Raw genomic sequence first — 24,829 nt, 5'->3', positions numbered from 1 at the left:
TCTGCAAGCCAGAGGCAGGGCATATTTAAAGTGATGAAGGAGAAAAACCTACGACAAAGATTATTCTACCCAACAAGGATCTCATTCAGATTAGACGGAGAAATTAAAAACTTTATACCCAAGCAAAAGTTAAGAGAATTCAGCACCACCAAACCAGCTTTACAACAAATGATAAAGGAACTTCTCTAGGCAGGAAACACAAGAGACGGAAAAGACTTACAATAAGAAACCCACAACAATTAAGAAAATGGTCATAGGAACATACATATCGATAGGTACCTTAAATGTAAATGGATTAAATGCTCCAACCAAAAGACATAGACTGGCTAAATGCATACAAAAACAAGACCCGCATATAAACTGTCTACAAGAAACCCACTTCAGACCTAGGGACACATACAGACTGAAAGTGAGAGGATGGAAAAAGATATTCCATGCAAATGGAAATTGAAAGAAAGCTGGAGCAGCAATTCTCATATCAGACAAAATAGACGTTAAAACAAAGTCTATTACAAGAGACAGAGAAGGACACTACATAATGATTAAGGAATCAATCCAAGAAGAAGATATAACAATGTAAATATTTATGCACCACACATAGGAACACCTCAATACATAAGGCAAATACTAACAGCCATAAAAGGGGAAATCGACAGTAACACAATCATAGTAGGGGACCTTACCACCCCACTTTCACCAATGGACAGATCACTCAAAATGAAAATAAATAAGGAAACACAAGATTTAAATGATACATAAAACAAGATGGACTTAATTGATATTTATACAACATTCCATCCAAAAACAACAGAATACTCATTCTTCTCAAGTGCTCTTGGGACATTCTCCAGGATAGATCATATCTTGGGCCACAAATCAAGCCTTGGTAAATTTAAGAAAATTGAAATTGTATCAAGTATCTTTTCTGACCACAATGCTATGAGACTAGATATCAATTACAGGAAAAAAATCTGTAAAAAATACAAACACATCGAGGCTAAACCATACATTACTAAATAATCAAGATATCACTGACTAAATCAAAGATGAAATAAAAAATTACCTAGAAACAAATGGTAATTAAAATACGATGACCCAAAAACTATGGGATGCAGCCAAAGCAGTTCTAAGAGGGAAGTTTATAGCAATACAACTCTACCTTAAGAAACAAGAAACATCTCAAATAAACAACCTAGCATTACACCTAAAACAATTAGTGACAAAAGAACAAAAAAACCCCAAAGTTAGCAGAAGGAAAGAAATCATAAACATTAGATCAGAAATAAATGAAAAAGATATGAAGGAAACGATAGCAAAGATCGAAACAACTAAAAGCTGGGTCTTTGAGAAGATAAGCAAAAGTGATAAACCATTAGCCAGACTCATCAAGAAAAAAAGGGAGAAGACTCAAATCAATAGAATTAGAATTGAAAAAGGAGAAGTGACAACTGACACTGAAGAAATACAAAGGATCGTGAGAGATTACTACAAGCAAAGCTATGCCAATAGAATGGACAACATGGAAAAAACGGACAAATTCTTAAAAAGGTACAAAGACTTCCAAGACTGAACCAGGAAGAAATAGAAAATATGAACAGACCAATCACAAACACTGAAATTGAAACTGTGATTAAAAACCTTCCAACAAACAAAAGCCCAGGACCAGATGGTTTCACAGGTGAATGTTATCAAATATTTAGATAAGAGCTAACACCTATCCTTCTCAAACTCTTCCAAAATATAGCAGAGGGAGGATCACTTCCAAACTCATTCTACAAGGCCACCATCACCCTGATACCAAAACCAGCAATGATGTCACAAAGAAAGAAAACTACAGGCCAATATCACTGATGAACATAGATGCAAAAATCCTCAACAAAATACCTGCAAACATAATCCAACATCACATTAAAAGGATCATACACCATGATCAAATGAGGTTTATCCCAGGAATGCAAGGATTCTTCAATATATGCAAACCAATCAATGTGATACACCATATTGACAAACTGCAGGAGAAAAACCATATGATCATCTCAATAGATGCAGAGAAAGCTTTTGACAAAATTTAACACCCATTTATGATTAAAACCTTACAGAAAGTAGGCATAGAGGGAACTCTCTTCAACATAATAAAGGCCGTATATGAGAAACCCACAGCCAACATCATCCTCAATGGTGAAAAACTGAAACCATTTCCACTGAGATCCAGATCAAGACAAGGTTGCCCACTCTCACCACTATTTTTCAACATAGTTTGGAGGTTTTAGCCATGGAAATCAGAGAAGAAAAAGATATAAAAGGCATCCAGTTTGGAAAATAGAAGTAAAGCTATCACTGTTTGCAGATGACATGATACTATACATAGAGAATACTGAAGATGCTACCAGAAAATTACTAGAGCTAATCAATGAATTTGGTAAAGTAGCTGGATACAAAATTAATGCACAGAAATCTTTTGCATTCTTATGCACTAATGATGAAAAGTCTGAAAGTGAAATTAAGAAAACACTCCCATTTACCATTGCAACAAAAGAATAGAATATCTAGGAATAAATTTACCTAAGGAGACAAAAGACCTGTATGCAGAAAATTATAAGACACTGATGAAAGAAATTAAAGATGATACAAATAGATGGAGAGATATACCATGTTCTTGGATTGGAAGAATCAACATTGTGAAAATGACTACTACCCAAAGCAATCTACAGATTCAATGCAATCCCTATCAAACTACCACTGGCATTTTTCACAGAACTAGAACAAAAAATTTCACAATTTGTATGGAAACACAAAAGACTCTGAGTAGCCAAAGCAATCTTGAGAAATAAAAAAGTATCTGGAGGAATCAGACACCCTGACTTCAGACTATACTCCAAAGCTACAGTAGTCAAGACAGTATGGTACTGACACAACAACAGAAATATAGATCAATGGAACAGAATAGAAAGCCCAGAGATAAACCCACACACATATGGTTACCTTGTCTTTGATAAAGGAGGCAAGAATATACAGTGGAGAAAAGACAGCCTCTTCAATAAATGCTGCTGGGAAAACTGGACAGCTACAGGGAAAAGAAAGAAATTAGAACACTCCCTAACACCATACACAAAAATAAACTCAAAATGGATTAAAGACTTAAATGTAAGGCCAGACACTATCAAACTCTTAGAGGAAAACATAGGCAGAACACTCTATGACATAAATCACAGCGAGATCCTTTTTGACCCACCACCTAGAGAAATGGAAATATAAACAAAAATAAACAAATGGGACCTAATGAAACTTAAAAGCTTTTGCACAACAAAGGAAACCATAAAAAAGACAAAAAAACAACCCTCAGAATGGGAGAAAATATTTGCAAATGAAACAACTGACAAAGGATGAATCTCCAAAATTTACAAGCAGCTCATGCTGCTCAATATCAAAAATACAAACAACTCAATCCAAAAATGGGCTGAAGAACTAAATAGACATTTCTCCAAAGAAGATATGCAGATTGCCAACAAACATATGAAAGAATGCTCAACATCATTAATCATTAGAGAAATGCAAATGAAAACTACAATGAGATATCATCTCACACTGGTCAGAATGGCCATCATCAAAAAATATGCAAACAATAAATGCTGGAGAGTGTGTGGAGAAAAAGGAACCCTCCTGCACTGTTGGTGGGAATGTACATTGATACAGCCACTATGGAGAACCATATGGAGGTTCCTCAAAAAGCTAAAAATAGAACTACTATACTACCCAGCAATCCCACTACTGGGCATATACCCTGAGAAAGCCATAATTCAAAAAGAGTCATGTACCAAAATGTTCATTGCAGCTCTATTTACAATAGCCAGGACATGGAAGCAATCTAAGGGTCCATCAACTGATGAATGGATAAAGAAGATGTGGCACATACATACAATGGAATATTACTCAGCCATAAAATGAAACGAAACTGAGTTATTTGTAGTGAGGTGGATGGACCTAGAGTCTGTCATACAGAGTGAAGTAAGTCAGAAAAAGAAAAACAAATACTGTATGCTAACACATATATATGGAATCTAAAAAAAAAAAAAAAAAACATGGTCATGAAGAACCTAGGTGCAAGATGGGAATAAAGACACAGGCCTACTAGAGAATGGACTTGAGGATACAGGGAGGGGGAAGGGTAAGCTGGGACAAAGTGAGAGAGTGGCTTTGACATACATCCACTACCAAACGTAAAATAGCGAGCTACTGGGAAGCAGCCACATAGCACAGGGAGATCAGCTCGGTGTTTTGTGATCACCTAGAAGGGTGGGATAGGGAGTGTGGGAGGGAGGGAGCCGCAAGAGGGAAGAGATATGGGGACATATGTATATGTATAACTGATTAGCTTTGTTATAAAGCAGAAACTGTCATACCATTGTAAAGCAATTATACTCCAATAAACATGTTAAAAAAAATGTTACAATACAATTCATGACTAAAATTGCCTTAAATGTTATTATAAGAATAGATATGGAAAGTAGCTTTGTTAAGGGTATCTTAGGTTTGAGAACACATCAATGAGGAGGCTGGAAATTATGAAAAATTGAGCTTTCTTTTAGATAAGAGAGGATTTCATTAGAAGAAAAAATGTATGCAAACACAAGTATGGTATATTCTCAGAAGAGGATGGGAATCTGTGTACTATAGCAAGTTGAATAGTAAGAGATGACACAGAACTCACAGTTTGGTACATGTCTCTTGAAAGCTTTATGATATGCTGAAAAATCTAGGCTTTATCTTAGGAGATGCTGAAGATTTTTCAGTTTAGTTTTGAGTTAGGCAGAGCTTTGATGTGAAAATTTTGGTGTTGGAGAGATAAGGTGGGTACAGTGTGGAGGATGCACGGGGAGGAGCTGTTGTCCCTGATATAGTTGTGGTGAAGAAGGAGAGGTAAAAAATTGATTCAAGAGATGTTTGAGAAATATAATCAACAGAACTGACTGAATTGAGATAGGCTCTCTGTCCCCCTAGATTTTTTTAAAATATAAGTCTGCCTTTATTTCAACCTCCAAATTATTGAGAGCACCTATCACCTTCTAAATAGAACACAATTGCTTTCTTGCTGATTTTTTTCTGGGACAAACCAAACACTTGTTTTTGCCCTTTGCATATTAAAGCTGTCTTTGAATGGGAATACTGTTCAGTTGTGGATAATTTGTCTAAGAAATGCTACCTAGAACATATACTTTAAAGTGACTTCCTTTAGTACTACTTAAAATAGTCTAAGTGGCAAATATAATACTTGTGCACAGCAAAAAATTGTTAATCCTAAAGAAGATCTTGAAAGTAGTACTTTAACTCTTTTCCACAGTGGATATCAGGCATATAACACATCAAAAAAAGTGTCAAGATAAATCCCAAATGAAGTCATTTTCCAGAAGGCAAAGAAAACAAAAAATATAGAATTGATTAGTGTTCTGTACGGACAAATGCAATGACAGTATTACAGCTGATCCTACATGATGCTGACCTGCCATACGTGATATCTAAAGGAATGTGTTTTCTCAGTGACACAAAATTCAGTTGCCTTTCCCTCTCAGTTGTGGAAATTGTTGAAAATTCATATGCATCTGCCTCTCCTCAAAACTGCAGGTGCTCATTTGTCTACCCATTAATGAGTTCAGTACTTAAGAAAATCTTTCATCATGGTCTGCCTTTAGTAGTAACCACTCTGAGTTGGCAGTCTTACAGCCTTCATACTCCACTTCTTTCCTAGCAACTAATTCTTGATTTTGTTCAGGGATGCAATTACATTTCCAGTAGATGAGTTATGACTACTCTAAGGCAATAGTAGTGGAATATTTCCCATTGCTAGACATTCACTGTCACAGTCTCCTGCGCAACTAAAAGATGGTCCTGTGACAAATATGGGCCGATGAGAGGTTAGCACTAATCTTTTAAGGGATATCTGAGAGAGCCTTGGCTGTCTGATAAAAGAGCTAGTCATGCTGAGAGTTTGCTTTCACTTTCCTTCAATAAACACATAAATCTTAAAAAGAGTCATGATACAGCTGAAGTGGCAGTCATCTTTCAATCATGAAGTAACAAGCACAATAATCCAAATCAATAAGCATGGCAGAAATAAAGGAATGAAAAACTTGGGTCCAGAGGGATGTTGATAAACCACTTTTTGAGGGCAAAAAGTCATGATTTGTATTGTTTATCAATTTTAATGGTGTAAATATTCCTATTATCACTGAATTGAAATTACCAATCACTGAACATGTAGCACACCACAGACTGGGTACCTGATGACAAAAATTGAACTACTGAGCCTGCTCTAGACTATCTACTTTAAGATATCTCTATTTATTTGAAAAATATTTATTGAACATCTACTACATGCCAAAAGTTATTCAAGGCATTTGGGATACATCAGTGTGCAAAACAGAGAAAAATATCTCTGCTCTCATGGAGGTGAGATTCTAGAAGAAAGGGAAAGATAATCAATGATAAGCATAATACACAACTGAATTATATAATATTTTAGAAGTTGATAAGTAGTACTTTAAAAAGAAACAGTAGATCACAGAAAGGAAGATAAAGAGAGTCTAGTGGCCAGAAGAGGTAAATTGCAGTAATAAATAAGATGACTCAGATAAGATGCATTGAGACAGTGACATTTGACCAAAGGTTTGAAAGAGAAGAAAGGTTCAGCCAAGCAGATATCTGGGACAAGAGTATTCCAGGCAGAGAGAATTGTTAGAGCAAAGGTTTTTGGTCAGAAGACTGGGAGGCCAGATTGAGGAGTCACCAGGAGCAAGATGAGGGAGAGGAGAGGGAGCGTAAACACTTTTCCCAACTGTTTACCCATTTAATGTATTTGTTCTTCTAAACACTGCGAGGCAGGATGGGAACTTTAAACGTGGAGCATAGAGGACTTAGGCACAGATGGCCCATCCCACAATCATATTGCTAGAATACTGTGAAGGAAGAGCTCTGAAATCACAGCCCCCACTGCCCTGATGAACAATTTACAGGACAGGGTGTGTCAGGAGGAGAAATGCCCATTGCGACCAAGGGGAAGCCTTTGTGAGAAGATTATTTCAGGATGTTCCCCGTTAGCCAAGCACACCCCTGATCCTGTGCTCATAATCAATCCAGAGACTGTGAAATGGTCAAGTGGGGGTTTGTCTCTTCCACCTCTGTCAGCAGCATCTTAATTTCCACATCATATGAAGATTTATTCAGGCCAAGCATCTGCAGGTCACATTCCAGACTGATCAGGGCTTCACACAGCACCACCGCCCCATCACGGTCCAAGCTAATCCATTCCAGGTTCATGCACCTCAGTGATTTGCAGGCAGTGAAAGCCAAGGCCAGGTCCTCACAATAGGCAGAGGTGAGCTCACACATCTCCAACCCAAGATTCTCTAATTTACACTTAGGATGCTTCAAAGCTTCACATACCTCTTTGACACCAGCATCATATATCTTATTGTTCCCTAGTTTCAGAGTTTTTAGTCTTTCACTGTGAATAAGTATAGTAGCAAGGTCCACACAGCAAACAGAAGTGAAGTAACCACCCATCAACCACAACTCCTGTAGTTTGCAGTTTGGGTGCTTCAGTGATTCACATAGAGTTATCACTCCATCATCTTGCAGGAAATTTAAGGTAACACGTCAGGGAGGACTTTTAGGTTATGAGTTGTTAGGTCATGGACCATCATTGCCGAAATAACTGAAGAAAATTACTGATCCATATCTAGGACATAGATTGATATTTATGAATGCCCGACCTCATACTCTTTGACAATCCTTAAGTGCTAACTCATGCTCTGTGAGACCAATTTCACCTTAGGACTTAAAATATTCCACAAGAAAATGTTTTCTCCTTAAATGATGGTTAGAGCTAAAGCTATTAAAATCTTATATATTTTCCAATTTGTTATAAAAGGAAACATACACTCTAAAATTTTATGTTATTTGACAGATAGCAAAATCATATAAGATACTTTATAAAGTTTCCTTTAAAACCAAACAGCAATGGCATGTTACTCAGCCATAAAAAGAAACAAAATTGAGTTATTTGTAGTGAGGTGGATGGACCTAGAGTCTGTCATACAGAGTGAAGTAAGTCAGAAAAAGAAAAACAAATACCGTATGCTAACACATATACATGAAATCTAACAACAACAACAAAAAAAGGTTCTGAAGGCCCTAGGGGCAGGACAGGAATAAAGACACAGACGTAGAGAATAGACTTGAGGACACGGAGAGTGGGAAGGGTAAGCTGAGACGAAGTGAGAGAGTGGCATTGACATATATCCACTACCAAATGTAAAATAGATAGCCAGTGGGAAGCAGCTACATAGCACAGGGAGATCAGCTTGGTGCTTTGTGACCACCTAGAGGGGTGGGGTAGGGAGGGTGGGAGGGAAACACAAGAGGGAGAGGATATGGGGTTATATGTATACATATAGCTGATTCACTTTTTTATACAGCAGCAACTAACACAACAATGTAAAACAATTATACCTCAATAAAGATGTTAAAAAATAAAATCACACATTCTGTGAATAGATTATTGGTAGAGAAAAAGAATTTCATTTATCCTAGTCTCTTCTTTTGCTCTCCACACTGTTTAATGAAACCACAAAAAAACATAAAAAATCAGATCATTTTAAATCAACATTAAAATTAAAACCAGCAAATAATAACATCAGTATGCCAAAATGTAAAAAAAATAGGTCTGAAAACATATAATGTGGATAAATCTAAAAAGTGAATCTGAGGGCATTAACTCGGAAGAAGAGATATCATCCTGCTGTTGGCATATTTGGGTACTGTGTGAGGTTAAGGGACCTTGATAACAAGGCCCCCAACTGGGATGTGGAGATTCAAGAGAAAGCACAAATAATAAAAAAGAAAGAGAGAGAAAGAAAAAAAGCACAAATAATGCTGCTGTTGAAGGGTGAGAATAAATAGTAGATTTAGATAAAGACGTTTCTGGAATTTTTTAAAGTGGGAAATTGAAATAAACAATTCATAGAAGAACTACAGTTTATTACTCTTGTAATCATTCAATTACTCTGATAATCAAAGAAACAAATTAAGAAAAAATGAGGTGTTATTTTTATATATTTAAATTAATATTACATTGGGTATATACCCGATATAGTTGAAGTGCAGGTTAAGAGGTCTCTTATGTATATAAATGTAAATATTGCAATAGTAACACTTATTAATGAGAAATATTAAGCCACATGTAGCAAAAGCATTATCAGTACACCTAGAATTTATCTCAGAAATTTGATTTCTAGGAATTTCCATTAAAAGGTTAATATTGCTTTATGTAATTTGTGTAAAAGTGTCCTTTTAATAGATAAAAATAGGAAATGACCTAAGTGTTTAATATAAGTTAATACTTAAATTACTACCTATTTATCAATAAAATATTTTATTTTCCATTTAGAGCATATGTATTAAATGATTTGTGAAAATGTTCTTGTATATCATTAAGCTGAATGTGTTTTAAACCTGCATAGTGTTTTTTTAAAAAAATATATATGTTTATAATCAAAATATTAAATATATACATATGGCTGAAATAAAGTTTATACAATGATAGAGCAAATTTAGAATTAGTCATTGCATTATTTTTGCTTCTTTGCTTTCTTGCTTTTCTCTTTCCCCTCCCAAGTTTTGAAAAATAAACATACATGTCTTCTGTTCTTAAAAAAAATCATTAAAACAAAATAAAAATTTACAGCAAAAAATCCTCAAAATTCTTGTTAACAAAGTATGTTTCTCTTACTGCTCCAATATATAAATGTCTCCATTACCCTTTTTGTTTGAAACACATTTATTTACAAATTTATCAATATAATATACATAGAAATACATAATTGTATTCATATATTCATATTAGTGTATTCATAATGCAATATTTGTACAACTCCAAATAGTGGACAACTTCTGGGAGTTCAGAAGTTCAAAAGTTTGCCTTTTGTAACCTCTAGGCAAAAGGCTACAATTACTGGTTTTCCAAGGCAGAAAACCTGGTATATACAATTGTCCATATTGTGTATTTACATGTGACTTTTTACTGTCTATTTATTTTGCACTTAATCCTACCCTGCAATATGTTAAGGAAATGCTAAGGATACTGGCACAGGAGTTGAAAGAGAGTGACTTCAAAATCCTGCTTTGTCACTAATCATATCTCTTGGTTTTTTGTACATCATTTGAACTTTGTGTCTCATTATTCCATTAAAAAGCAATACTGTTATTATAAATAACATTTAACATTTATTGAGTGTCTAATACATACTGGGCAGTATTTAGTGTGTTTAATGGGTAATATATACTGCTCAAAACAACCCTATGAAAAGGTTTCTATTTTATAACCAAAGAACTGGGGGAAGCCAGAATAAATAGCTTTAAGAAAGAAACAACAAATGACAAAGCTGGGATTCAGGCTCTTTCTGATTCCAATATCCTTGCACTCAACCCATATCCTTCACCTCCTCACTAAATTAAATACAATTCTTTTTAGCCCTTCCTGCTTTACAGTTTTTTTTAATGAAGTACGATTACATGATAATACAGAAAATTGTTTTGGAAAGTATAAATAGCTATGCTTTAAATACAAATTCAATAGCAGTTACTCTTCTGTATGTTGGGTTTAAAGAAGCCCCACAACACAGTCTTTTGCCAGAGAATAGTTATAAACTGGCTTCCAAGACACCTATGTGAAGACATTTTCTTGGGGACTGCACAAGAGTCCTGATGTTCCAGAAACTTGAACTATTCAGTATCCGAAGGATCTGGGGACTTAAAATGTCGGCTCATATAAATTAAATTAGCAGGAAACGTTTGGTGCTGTGTAGTGCCTCTGCTTAAGTGGCTGGTAAGGTCTGGCAGTAGTGGGTATTTGTACTCTTGGAACACAATCCCTTTCAGGTTGAGAGTGTGTCCTTGGGATGTGAGGAAGCTTAGATTAAATGGTAATTCACAGCAGTGCTCAGAAAATGCTTTTTTGAATCTAGCAATCACTTATTTGTTGCTTCTACCTAAAATTGCTGTGAACTTTGTTCTTTATTCAGGGAAGTGCTTGGAAAGGGTGATAAAGCCAGCTGCCACTTCTCAGGTGAGAAACAAATGCTGAGAAATGCTATTGTCCTGAAAAGATCATGCTGAAGGTCATTGCTCTGGACCAGACACAACAACAGACAGTAGCAGCATGACCTTCCTGACTGAAAGAAAAGGAAGGTTGTACTCTGAGGAGAGGGAGGGAAATACTATATACACATGTATTTATTATATTTATTATATATAGTACATATATATTATGTATATCATAAAGCAATGATATTATATATATGATATATAGTACATATATACGATGTATACCATAAAGCAATACTCTGTAAATGCAATTACTCTGTTAAACTGAATTCTATTGATCCATGCTTGAACAAAGTAAGAACTGAAAATGAGGATCTTATTCACATATATTTGTTGACTTTGAAGGAGGACTGGCCCGCGCCCGAGTCACGGCCATGGCGGCCTCGCTTTTGCTGGGGCAAGGTTGAGCCGGGGTGCTGAAGACCGTGTTTCTAGAAGCAGGAGTGTTTCGAGGAGTTGTTCCTATAGTTTCTCTCTCTGCAGAATCAGGAAAGAATGAAAAGAGATTGCTAACGAATCCCAAGAAGCAAAGTCCACCAAAAAGCCACTGCCCTTGCTGAGCCATTTGACAACACCACCTACAAGAATCTCAAGCATCATGACTACAGCACATACACCTTCTTAGACCTAAACCTGGACCTCTCGAAGTTCAGGATGCTTTAGCCCTCTTCAGGAAGAGAGTCACCTCGCCTCTGAGAGCTCAGTTTAAAGATTAAACTTCCTGTGTCTTTCTGCATTCTTGCCTGCAAAAATAAAATCTGCTCAGCAGTCAAAAAAAAAAAAAAAAAGAATTGGAATTAAAAGAGAGAAATGTGATTTTAACAAATGAAGACATCTAGCTGGCAAGATGGATTCTTATGGTTGCAGAAAACCACGTGGTTAAGGATGGCACCATCTGAATATTCTTTTGTGTAATCTAAAGCAGATTCTACTTCCAGACTATATTTCTGCCCTCCAATCATCTCCTTTGCCAGGGCAGAATTTAAGTCATACACCATCACAACAGTATTCAAAACTGGAAACATTTTGTTGGTGACTTAAACATAACCCCTCTGGACATTTCTACCTCTCACCTACTCACCACTTTCATTCAAATTATTTTATTATTTGTAAAATTGTCCATCTCCTCCAGGTTATTATAAACTTCTGGTAAGAGAGAAAATCTAACTGCCAAGAGCCTTGTATTTGCATGTAATCATTCAGTCCACACAATATTTTGGTATATAATTGAGAGTGTGTGTGTGTGTTTCCATGTCAGAAAATTAAGATGAAAAGATTAGTGATGTACTCTAGATCACATAGCTAGTGTAGCACATATAGTAAATGAATCCTGAACAGCCTGGCACTAAATTTACATTGCTTCCTCTATTCTTCACAGGTAAAAGTGTTTTATAGTTATATATCTTTGATTCCTCCCTTTCATTGGCTAAGGTCAAGTCCACAGTTTTTCAAATAATAATTTTAAATAGATGCTAGTTATACACAAATAACTAAAACGCTCCCCAGAAATTAATAGAAAATACAGAGGAAGAGAAAGTCATTTTCCTTACATGTTTATTACCAAGTTAATTTTTCACAATTTTCTGATGATGTAGAAGGTAAGACAACCATATTTCACAAGTCTAACACTCAGGCATCTGAAATACACTGGGTGACTGAATTAGACCCCAAAGTTCTTACCTATTTGGAATATCAGGTGGCATCTAATTAAGATGAAATTTAATAAAAATTAATGTTAAATACCACACTCTGATTTTTTCTTAAAAATCTGCAAGACTTAAAAAGATTTAGGCACACCTAGCCTAAACTTGCTCACTACATTTTAGCATGGGAAACCAAACAAATTATATCCCATTTTTAGAATGATGGTCAGGATTACTAAGTAAATTGGGAATATTCCATCAAAGGAATTTTGCTTAAGAGAATAAAAGTCTTGGGGAAAATATGATAGTCTTCTTGCAGTATTTTGATATGGTCATGTGGGATAAAAATTGAACTAATTCTACTTGTTTTTATAGTGGTAGAATTCAGATCAAAAGGCAGAATATGGAGTCGAAAATTTCCTATCACTACATAACCAAGTTGGCCAAAGACAGAATGAAATACCCGGAGAGTATAAATTTCTTCACTCCTTGAATTTTTTATGCAGAAATTTAAAAACCATTTGTTGGGGATTTTTAAAAAGGGATTTCAGTGTCAGACAGTGCTTATAATCCCATCAAAATCTTGATTATTACTTATGTTCTTCATATTCTTGTAGGAGAGAATTGTTACTGGGACTCTGACAACATTCTCTACCTTCATTCCTGGTTAGGTTATGTTGCCTCACCACACTCTCCCACAGCACAAGCAATCAATGTGTAGCACTTTGCACACATGCTGTTTTCAGAAGTTATTTAGCATGTGTGTTCAAATCCTTTCACTTTAGACTATATGCGCCATGAGGGCAAGGATCATGTCCATCCTGATATTCATGGTTTACCCACCCTTTTGGAGGAAGAAGTGGGTCCCCTTTTCAGAAGCCACTTCTAGGTATTCTCTGGTAGTGAAAACGAGTCAAAGACTAATAGAGTATTGATGCCAACAACACCATGGGATCTAGGGGATGGGCATGGCCCACCTATCTCATGGGTTATTTTGAATGAAGTTTATAAAATTAAAGTCTTTTCCAAAATAGCATTTTACTTTTTTGTACCTAGTTTTCATTCACCTTTGTTACTTTATTAGAGAAGTTATTATCCATTAATAAAACTCGTATTCCTAATTTGAAGAGGTCAATTTTTCTAGGCTTTTTCCTAACTTCTCATTAAACATCTGGGCTAACAGGATTTTGAGCTCCCTCCCATAATTGCTAAAAGTCAATGTTTAAATATTTTAGAATCAAGGGGATCACTAAGATCCAACCTTACTTTAAAGGAATAAATTAGGCAGAAATACACATACTTAGGATATAGATATTGACTAAATAAAGGGCAAAGACTATACATTTAAACAAAGAGAGAGAGACCTGTTATTACCTGATATCCCTGTTTAGTATTATATAAAAGGAAGATGTATTAGCACTGTCACATTGCATATTACTAGACAGCAAGTAAGAAACTAAATCAAATTTATCTTTAGACCTCTGAAGATTAATGTTAGAGTTCAGAATACTACATCACATTATGACAAATATTGTATATATCAAAACTCCCATATTCAAATCATTCAAATTACTTTGAAGAAGGCACATGTTACTCTTAGGGTGATCAATACAAATTTCACAGAAGACTTAACTTAGCAGCTGGAGTGAAATGAGCAGGCGGGGAGGTACTATACCACATCCCATCCCTGAATGCAAACAAAATAGAGGAACTTGGTACTATTCCTTCCAGAGCAGGATAATGCTCTTGCCAAAGAATAATCCCAATTACCTACCTCTCTTCAAGATTTATCCAAAGTTAAGGAATTAAATTCCTTTGAGGATCACTGAACATTTCAGAAGTTAATTTAAACCTCCTTGCATGCACTTCAACTGCGGAACAATCTCAGTTCCCACCATCCTTCTCTTTGAAGCCTTGACAAACTCACCAACATGAAACGATTATGATGATCTCATTCTGAGCATTTTCCTCAGGGTTTTCATCAGCTCTGCTGGCTACCTTTCTTTCCTTAGAGCAAATTCAATTTCCTATGACTAAGCAAGCAACATTGGATCGGCCCTTCATCTTTTTTTTCCTAAGACGAATTTAAAACCTTTCTCTTCCAAAAGACAAAACTTGGAAAACTCTGCACTGCATCCTTTTTCAAACAATCCTTGATTGATGTGTCATGTTGTGTCACATCACTTTAGGTAACTCCTGTCTCCTTGCATTGTACCCATCAATGAGCAAGTGAGAATGATGGACTGAACTGAACAAGAAACATTAGGATGCAATGTGATGCTTGTTGGACAGGTCTCTTTGAGGTTTAACAACAAATTCTGCCAATGAATACAAATATGAAAGACTTCAGATCATGTTTGCAAGCCAAATTGGATACAAATAAGGCCAAGTATAAATGATTTAAAGATAAAATGCCTGGGACATGGCCCAAACTCTGGAAACACTTTTGCTGTTCATTTCTTCTGGGTATCTTTGGTGAGGATGATGTATGTTTATTTTAATTTTTTGTTTGTTTCCTTTTATGAATGTTAGAAGTTAGTTACTATAATAAACTCTTTAGAGATCTTTCAATTGGGGAGATATTTGCCATTAGGTTAGTGTGCAACTGATGCTACAGTGGTCCTAAAACCACAAACAATATACTCCCATCACTGTTCATAGATTTTCCCCTATTTGGTAACACCACTTTAGTATGTAATCACTGACTTAACCTTTTAAAATAAGGTGCTCTTGTCAATTTATAATTTTTGGCACTATGAGGCAGATGTTGTCTGGAATAGAATATATTTTCTATCAGACATATACCTTCCTATAACACACACAAGTACACATATACATGTATATTTCTTGTCATTCTAATTAGCAATGGAAATTCCACCAAAGTCCCAAGATACATAGGATTGAGGTGTTAATGGTTTACATAGCCCTAGGAATTTTCTAGAGATTAGCTTCATGAGAACTTCTTATTAATTCTTACTGCCAAGTTAACAAAAAAAAGCCCTACAGGGTCAGTTCATGTGTGGGAACATTTCCTGTTGATAGGGATGTTCTGTCCTACACTGGTCTAATGTGAGTATCACAGGTTGAGTCAGGAAAAAAAATATAAAGTCATCTAATCGAATTAAGTATTTTTTTCAACTGAACTCAGTCAATCTATAGAAAGATTTTAGACATAGACTCTCACGCAAAAATCTCAGAATAAAGGTAGATTTTTCTGATATTATTATTTTTTACTTGATTGATTAAATTAATAGCTCATGAAGGCATCAAATTTAAGATCTAGTCTGTACTCCTACATGAATCTGAATCACATTTATTAAAATTTCAGTATCTTCTATCTACAGACATGCCACGGTCAGTTTTCAACAAATTTTTTCTAGTGTGAACAGGATAAGAAAAAATATCTCTCATTTATATAGCACCTTTCAATCAGAATGTTCTTTATACACTGTACATGGTAAATTTTTCCTCTCAAAGACATGCATTAAACTCCCACAGATCTATCAGCAATTTCAAGGGCCTATTTTAGGATTATGTTAGAGAAGGGCTTTAGCAGAATAAGAAAGCCTGGTATAGCCCTCACTCAACTTAAGGAAGTTCAAGCTATTTTTATATTGTCAAGTTCTATGCAGAAATATTGTTAAGAACATAATAAAAAATATCCAGTGGCTTTGCAATAGGCAATATGTAGGAGGGAGCCCTGTCACTTAAATAAAAAGAAGCCTAAAATTTTAACTGAGTCAGATCCAGATGAAAGAGGACAAAGTTGACCTCTGATCTTTTCTGGGCAGTCCTTCTTTTTGCCCCCATTTAATCATCCTTTGTCTCTTCCTATTCTCAAGTACCTGAATTCTCATTATATTTTCACTGGTCACCCTATTAAAATTGCTTTCAGGAAAGGACAGGGAATTTACTCAACCCTATATATGTACAAGTGTTAACAGTTTTATTTGACCTCTCTGGGGTTTTATATTTTAAAAGCTAATAAAACTTGAAGGTGAGGAAGATAATTTCAGGTAGCAAGTTGAAGAGACTGAGCCTTCTCTTTGTCTTTCAGATTGTATAACAGGATAGTCACCAGTTTCATGTATTTTTTTATGTTAGGCTTGTCTTAACCTTATAAATGCAGACTGGCAAAGCTCTGAAATCTCACAGGATGGTTTGGCTTATTCTGAGGCTGATTTGAAAAATGAATTAGAGGTGAGAAAGGATAGATGATTGATATTTTTTAAAAAGGTCAGATCTTTTTGGGGAACTTAAAAAATGTCTGCCAACTTCAGATATACTTAAGTACATGGTTGGCATTATGTGTGATATAAGTAAATGTATGCTATTAAAACCAAATACAATATAATCAAAGGCAAAATGAATTTACTAAACCTAGGAAGTAGAATTGAGAGTTTATATTGCATGATTATAAGATAATTTGAAAGAAAACTACAAACTAAAACAATACGCAAGGAAGGACAACAAAATATTCTAGCAGGCAACAACGTATAAATTAATAATAATAATGATAAGGAACTAGTATTATGTATGTGCACATTATTTGGCATTTCACACATAAATTTACAATTACCTTCTTATAATATGCCCTTCTAGGTGAGTGATAGTGTAATCCATTTAGGACACAAAGTGAGACATTTTCAATATAAATGGAAAGGAAAAAGAGATTTAGGGAGACAGAAGACAATTACCCAAAATGGAATTTTGTCAGAACACATAGATTAACAGTCCTATCCTGGGAGAAGTATCCTGGGATCTTTAATGCTCACTAGTAGCCAGGATCATTCTTTTATTTTTCACTGGAAAGACATATGATATTTTATCCTACTGAAATCTTCCAGTGTTTACTGTTTGCTCAGCATTTTTGCATACCAATGCCTTTTACTGCCTTCTCCAGGAAGAATATATAGTTTACATTTGGATCTGCAGAGTTGCTGAGTAGTCTGACAAAGTCTTTTTGAAAAGGTTGTGTGCTGGGTCATATAATAAGAGATATTATAACCCTCTCTGGCATCTCTCTTTGAGTACTGCAGGACAGTACATTGTTGAATAATGATTGCATGAGCATAGTCAGAACACCCCCAACTCCATCCTTAGTGTTTCCCAAAAGAAAAACTGAAATCTTTGGATAAAATATTTTCTTTGGGAAAAAAAGAAGCTATAGAGAGAGGTTAGATAGCAAGTGCAGGTATGCAGCAGGGCAGGTGAATGAAATTTGTCCAGTATATTTGATTCTACTGCTAAACAGAGTAGTGGCCGATTCCTTTCCTATCATTTTAGATCTTTTATTTTTCTCCATTTGTACACATGTCAAACTTCATGAAAATGTTGTAACTCAGCTGCTCCCCAATAATACACAATTTAATCATCCTACCTTTGTACTAATCTGTGTTCTCTGAATGAATCCAGGGACACTGCTTCTGATTATGTGTACAGAGTTCTACATCTTACAGACTACATAATTAGGTTGCAACACAGTACAATGTAGGTTATAAAATCGTTGAAAAAAATCAGCACAACCTCAGCTTGGTTACCCATACTTTAAATTGGCATATTCTATACTGTAGAGAACAAACATTGTCTCAACTTTCATTTCATATAGAGTTGCAAAGGTAGAAAAAAATGAACTTCCACTTAAATATTTAAAACACCCTTTAGCCAAATTTGCCTTAAAAGTTCAGATTACTGTATCTGATGCACAGTAATAAGATATTAACATTAAAATGATTTCTAGTCCAATCTCTTGATATTATAGATAATGAAACTGGGCATAAGTGGAGTTGAGGATTTGACTAACATTGTATAGTAGTTAGTAGAGCATCTGGAGTTTATACTATAGTCTACTTTTACCAGTAACCAGTTTAGCAATCTAAATAGTCTTACCACATCTTCTAGTCAAGGATATCGCAAGTAAATGCATATATTGAATTAAAAATTTTGTGTTTCTGCCATAATTTATGCATCCCACTTAAGCATATAAAACTTGTAAAATTGTGTGGTAGAGAGACTCTGAGATGGTTCCCCAATGATTTCTTCCTCTTTGTACTAATGTCCTTGTATAATCGAGTGGGCAGGAATTGTGACTTGCTTCTAACTAACAGAATACAGCAGTTGATGGGCTAATATGCATGATTGTAATTTCTGTCTTCCTAACTAAAAGCCTGCTGCTCATTTTATGAGCTGTCCTATGAAGAGACCTGGGTGGAAAGGAACTGAGAGCTACCTCTGACATCCAGCAAGGAATTCAGTCTACCATTCACACAGTACAAGGAATTAATCCTGTCAACAGCTGTGTAAGTAAGCTTTCAAGAAGATTCTTCCCCAGTCAAATGTCAGATAAGTCCTCAACATAGGCCAGCACCTTGACTGAAGCCTTGTGAGAGACCCTGAAGCAGAAGACCCAGCTATGCCATGCCTGGACTCCTGACCCACAGAAATGGTGAGGCAATAAATATGTTTGTTTTAAGCTGTTAATTTTGAGATAATCTGTTATGCAACAATAGATAACTAATACAATTTGCTTTGGGTAAAATAGCAAGGTACAATGTTTAAAGGAGATAAATCTTGTCTACAATCAAGGGAATGTAACTGCAACATACAAACATTAAGTTTTTTCCATAGTTCAGGGTAGGTTAAAATCAGAGTCATGAAACCTCTATTAAAATGATCATAAAACAATTGCATAACCATGAATCAGTAAAAGCAATAATAAAAATGGAATTAATAATAGAAGTAAATTATAATTACCTTCTAAAATGTCTTTACACACAACAAATGGTTCTTTGAATGTCACTCTTTACTTGCCTATAGATCCCCTTACTGAAGTGCTCAGAGTGTCATCTCCAGGAAGCCACCTCTGACCTCCAGTGTCTGTGTATGGTATTGGCTTCATTTGCCCTCCCTAAGAACTTACTGGTTGTATCAGTTATGCAGCACCTAAAATATGTTACTGATAATACTGGTGGGTGCACAGACCCATATCCTGTCTTCCTAATATGCCCTTCTAAGTAAGTGAAACTTCCTGAGGTCATGTATAATATCTTTTACCTCTCTAATACCAGCATAATATATAGACATTTATGACAGACAAGATGCTCACATATCTGTCTTTGTAGGTTATGTTGCTGATGTTATCAATAGAAATAATGTCTCTTTTATTTAAGGGAAAATTCAAATATCAAAAGTTTTCAAGACATGAGGAAGCCCATTTGCATTATAGTAGGAAATTAGGTAGTTTGCTTAGTATTTTCAGACCTAGACCCTCCTTGACACTGGTGTATTTACCATCACCTAGTCAGCCACCTATGCATTATACACAGCCTAGTTGTAAAACCAGCTCTGAAAAAAATAGCTAGTTCCTCTGAGCAATTATTGATTTTTCTTCTGGCATTCAGGCAGCTAATTAGACTAACACTTTATCCCATCTTTAAATTTTGTGATAGCCTTGTGACCCTGGCATGAATGAGACCAACATGCTACTAGGTAGCATTTTGCTATATGACCATATGGTTAATCATCAAGGTATGCTGCTTGAAGTCACAAATTTTACTAGGAGAAACACATGAAATTGGTTGATAGATTGATACCCCAATCCTGATGCTAATGCATTTAAACACAAGAGGACTCATGAACAGTGTACACAATAAATTTAAGTATTGATTACTTCTTTTGAAGGTCAGTCTCCTCTAATCCTTTGAATCTGTTGAAAATTTGTAAGGCTAATTACTCCTAATTTAATAGCAAATCATGTTTGTCATAAACAAGATTTAATAAAAATTTTAAAACCGAGAAAAAAGTTATAAATACCAACCAAAAATCTACCTCTCATAGAGAATCATTGTTAGTATGTTGGAGTACTTTATGGAAAATTCAAATCATACTGTATAGGAAATGTTTGTGTTTTTCTTTGGACATTGGCATATAATTTTTCTTCTGTCTGGAACATTCTTCCAAACATTCTTTGTCTGCTTAAATCCTATTCATCCTTCTTGTCTCATACTAGACAACCATTGAGGAAGTCTTGACAAATCACAGTTGATTTTGACCCAACAAGCTGTGCTCACCAAATTTTTATTGTGTTCTCTTAGTACCTTTCTCTTTTATCTCAAAAAATACACACACAATATCACATTTAAATTCTTTGTTTAACTCTAGAGCTAGGCTACAATCCTCATGAGAGCAAAGACAATGTTTTGCACAAAACTGTACTGCCAAAATAGGCCTGTATCAAAATAGTAATAAACATTTCATAAATGAATATCTTGGCAAATGAATGGCCTGTTTTAATACATAAATTAAATTATGAGTATATTTGATGATGATCAAGTATTGAGAATAATATTTTGAATAGCTGTATAATATTCCATCACATGAATGGACCATTGTTTATCGAGAAATTCTTTTTGGTTGGTCATTGATGTTATTTCTAATGCTTTGCTATTTAGATAGCAATTCAGTGGTTCATTTTGTAATATAATACTAATCTCTTTTTCTGATGATTTCCATAGAATATATTCCTATAAATAGAATATTTTTAAGCCTCTTGATACTACTGCCAGATTAGTTTTTTTGGAAAGATTAATGATTAGTAATGTTAACAGTGGGTATAATTTATTTCTTATCATTTTCTTATTTTATATGTGACAGCGTCAGGTTTCATGTTATAGTTAAGTGATGAAGGTCAAATATTCTGTTCATGTATTTATTGCTTATCTGTTACAATAATTTACATGTCTTCATTTATTATAATTATTTCCATTTCTCATCTATAGTTTGTCTGGCAATATCCCTGGTTCATTTGTTTACGGGAGTGGCATTTGATTTGTGGAATTATTTTTATGCCTGTATATTCTGCTACACAATGGCAGAAACTAGAAGCTTCTACATGAGCCAAGTAGCATACAGGTTAAAATAAACACATGTTCAGATCCACCAGAGGACAGACAGTAGAAGCAAGAAGAACTACAATTCTGCAGCCTGTGGAACAAAAACCACATTCACAGAAAGATAGACAAGATGAAAAGGCAGAGGAATATGTACCAGATGAAGGAACAAGATAAAACAGCAGAAAAACAACTAAATGAAGTGGAAATAGGCAACCGTCCAGAAAAAGAATTCAGAATAATGATAGTGAAGATGATCCAGTATCTCAGAAAAAGAATGGAGGCAAAGATCAAGAAGATACAAGAAATGTTTAACAAAGACCTAGAATTAAAGAACAAACACTTAAAAGAATTAAAGAAAAAACAAACAGAGATGAACAACACAATAAGTGAAATGAAAAATATGCTACAAGGAATCAGTAGCAGAATAACTGAGACAGAAGAATGGATAAGTGACCTGGAAGACAGAATGGTGAAATTCACTGCAGCAGAACAGAATAAAGAAGAAAGACTGAAAAGAAATGGAGACAGCCTAAGAGGCTTCTGGGACAACAATAATTGCAACAACATTCGCATTATAGGGGTCGCAGAAGGAGAAGAGAAAGAAAAGGACCCGAGAAAATATTTGAAGAGATTATAGTCAAAAACGTCCCTAACATGGGAAAGGAAATAGCCACCCAATTCCAGGTAAAGCAGAGAGTCCCAGGTAGGATAAACCCAAGGAAAAACATGCTGAGACATATAGTAATCAAATTGGCAAACATTAAGGCAAAGAAAAATTATTGAAAGCAACAAAGGGAAAATTACAAATAACATACAAGGGAACTCCCATAAGGTTAACAGCTGATTTCTCAGCAGAAACTCTAAAAGCCAGAAGGTGGTGGCATGATATATTTAAAGTGATGAAAGGGAAAAAGCTACAACCAAGATTACTCTACCCAGCAAGGATCTCATTCAGATTTGATGGAGAAATCAAAAGCTTTACAGATGAGCAAAAGCCAAGAGAATTCAGCACCACCAATCCAGCTCTACAACAAATGCTAAAGGAACTTTTCTAAGTGGGAAACACAAGAAAAGAAAAGAACCTACAAAAAAAAAAAAACATGACAATTAAGAAAATGGTAATAGGCACATACATATCGATAATTACATTAAACGTGAATGGATTAAATGCTCCAACCAAAAGACACAGGCTCACTGAATGGATACAAAAACAAGACCCATACACATGCTGTCCACAAGAGACCCACTTCAGACCTAGGGACACATACAGACTGAAAGTGTGGGGATGGAAAAAGATATTCCATGCAAATGGAAATCAAAAGAAAGCTGGAGTAGCAATTCTCATATCAGACACAACTGACTTTAAAATAAAGACTATTACAAGAGACAAGGAAGGACACTACATAATGATCAAGGGGTCAATCCAAGAAGATATAACAATTATAAATATATATGCACGCAACATAGGATCACCTCAATACATAAGGCAACGGCTAACACCTCTAAAAGATGAAATCGACAGTAATACAATAATAGTGGGGGACTTTAACACCTCACTTACACCAATGGACAGATCATCCAAACAGAAAATTAATAAGGAAACACAAGTTTTAAATGATACAATAGACTGAATAAATTTAATTGATATTTATAGGACAATCCATCCAAAAACAGCAGATTACACTTTCTTTTCAAGTGCTCACAGAACATTCTCCAGAATAGATCACATTCTGGGTAACAAATCAAGCCTCAGTAAATTTAAGAAAATTCAAATCATATCAAGCATCTTTTCTGACCACAATGCTATGAGATTAGAAATCAATTACAGAGAAAAAAACATAAAACACATGAACACATGGAGGCTAAACAATACGTTACTAAATAACCAAGAGATCACTGAAGAAATCAAAGAGGAAATCAAAAAATACCTAGAGAAAAATTACAGTGAAAACAAGATGATCCAAAAAATATGGGATACAGCAAACGCAGTTCTAAGAGGGAAGTTTATAGTTATACAAGCCTACCTCAAGAAACAAGAAAAATCTCAAATAAACAATCTAAACTTACAGCTAAAGGAACTAGAGAAAGAAGAACAACCAAAATCCAAAGATGGCAGAATGAAAGAAATCATAAAGATCAGAGCAGAAATAAATGAAATAGAAACAAAGAAAACAATAACAAAGATCAATAAAAATAAAAGCTGTTTTTTTGAGAAGATAAAATTGATAAACCATTAGCCAGACTCATCAAGAAAAAGAGGGAGAGGATTTAAATCAATAAAATTAGAAATGAAAAAGGAGAAGTTACAAAAGACACAGCAGAAATACAAAGCATCCTAAGAAACTATTACAAGCAACTCTGTGCCAATTAAAATGGACAACCTGCAAGTAATGGACACATTCTTAGAAAGGTATAACCTTCCAAGACTGAACCGGGAAGAAATAGAAAATATGAACAAACCAATCACAAGCAATGAAATTGAAACTGTGATTAAAAATTTTCCAACAAACAAAAGTCCAGGACCAGATGGCTTCACAGGTGAATTCTATCAAACATTTAGAGAAGAGCTAACACCCATCCTTCTCAAACTGTTCCAAAAATTGCAGAGGAAGGAACACTCCCAAACTCTTTCTATGAGGCCACCATCACCCTGATACCAAAACCAGACAAAGATACCATAAAAAAAAGAAAATTAAAGAACAATATCACTGATGAATATAGATGCAAAAATCCTCAACAAAATACTAGCAAACAGATTCCAACAACACATTAAAAGGTTCATACACCAGTATCAAGTGGGATTTATCCTAGTGATGCAAGGATTCTTCAATATATGCAAATAAATCAATGTGATACAGCATATTAACAAATTGAAGGATAAAAACCATATGATCATTTCAATAGAGGTAGGAAAAGGTTTTGACAAAATTCTACACACATTTATGATAAAAACTCTCCAGAAATTAGGCATAGAGGGAACTTACCTCAACATAATAAAGGCCATATATGACAAACCCACAGCAAACATCATTCTCAATGGTGAAAAACTGAAAGCATTTCCTGTAAGATCAGGAAAAAGACAAAGATGTCCACTCTCACCACTATTATTCAACATAGTTTTGGAAGTCCTAGCCACGG

General features: G+C 35.0%; 1 pseudogene across 1 annotated transcript; it reads left to right on the top strand.

Annotated features, from left to right (window-relative positions):
- Positions 1-4,317: 4,317 nt before the first annotated feature.
- On the top strand, positions 4,318-24,535 carry LOC309644414 (NADH dehydrogenase [ubiquinone] flavoprotein 3, mitochondrial pseudogene; annotated as a pseudogene). Its single transcript has one exon. The product of its transcript is annotated as an NADH dehydrogenase [ubiquinone] flavoprotein 3, mitochondrial pseudogene (transcript).
- Positions 24,536-24,829: the final 294 nt, after the last annotated feature.

The sequence above is a fragment of the Balaenoptera physalus genome, assembly GCF_965194825.1.
Source record: "Balaenoptera physalus genome assembly, chromosome: 15".
Taxonomy (NCBI): Eukaryota; Metazoa; Chordata; class Mammalia; order Artiodactyla; family Balaenopteridae; genus Balaenoptera; species Balaenoptera physalus.
This window is presented reverse-complemented; position numbering and strand designations above follow the sequence as displayed.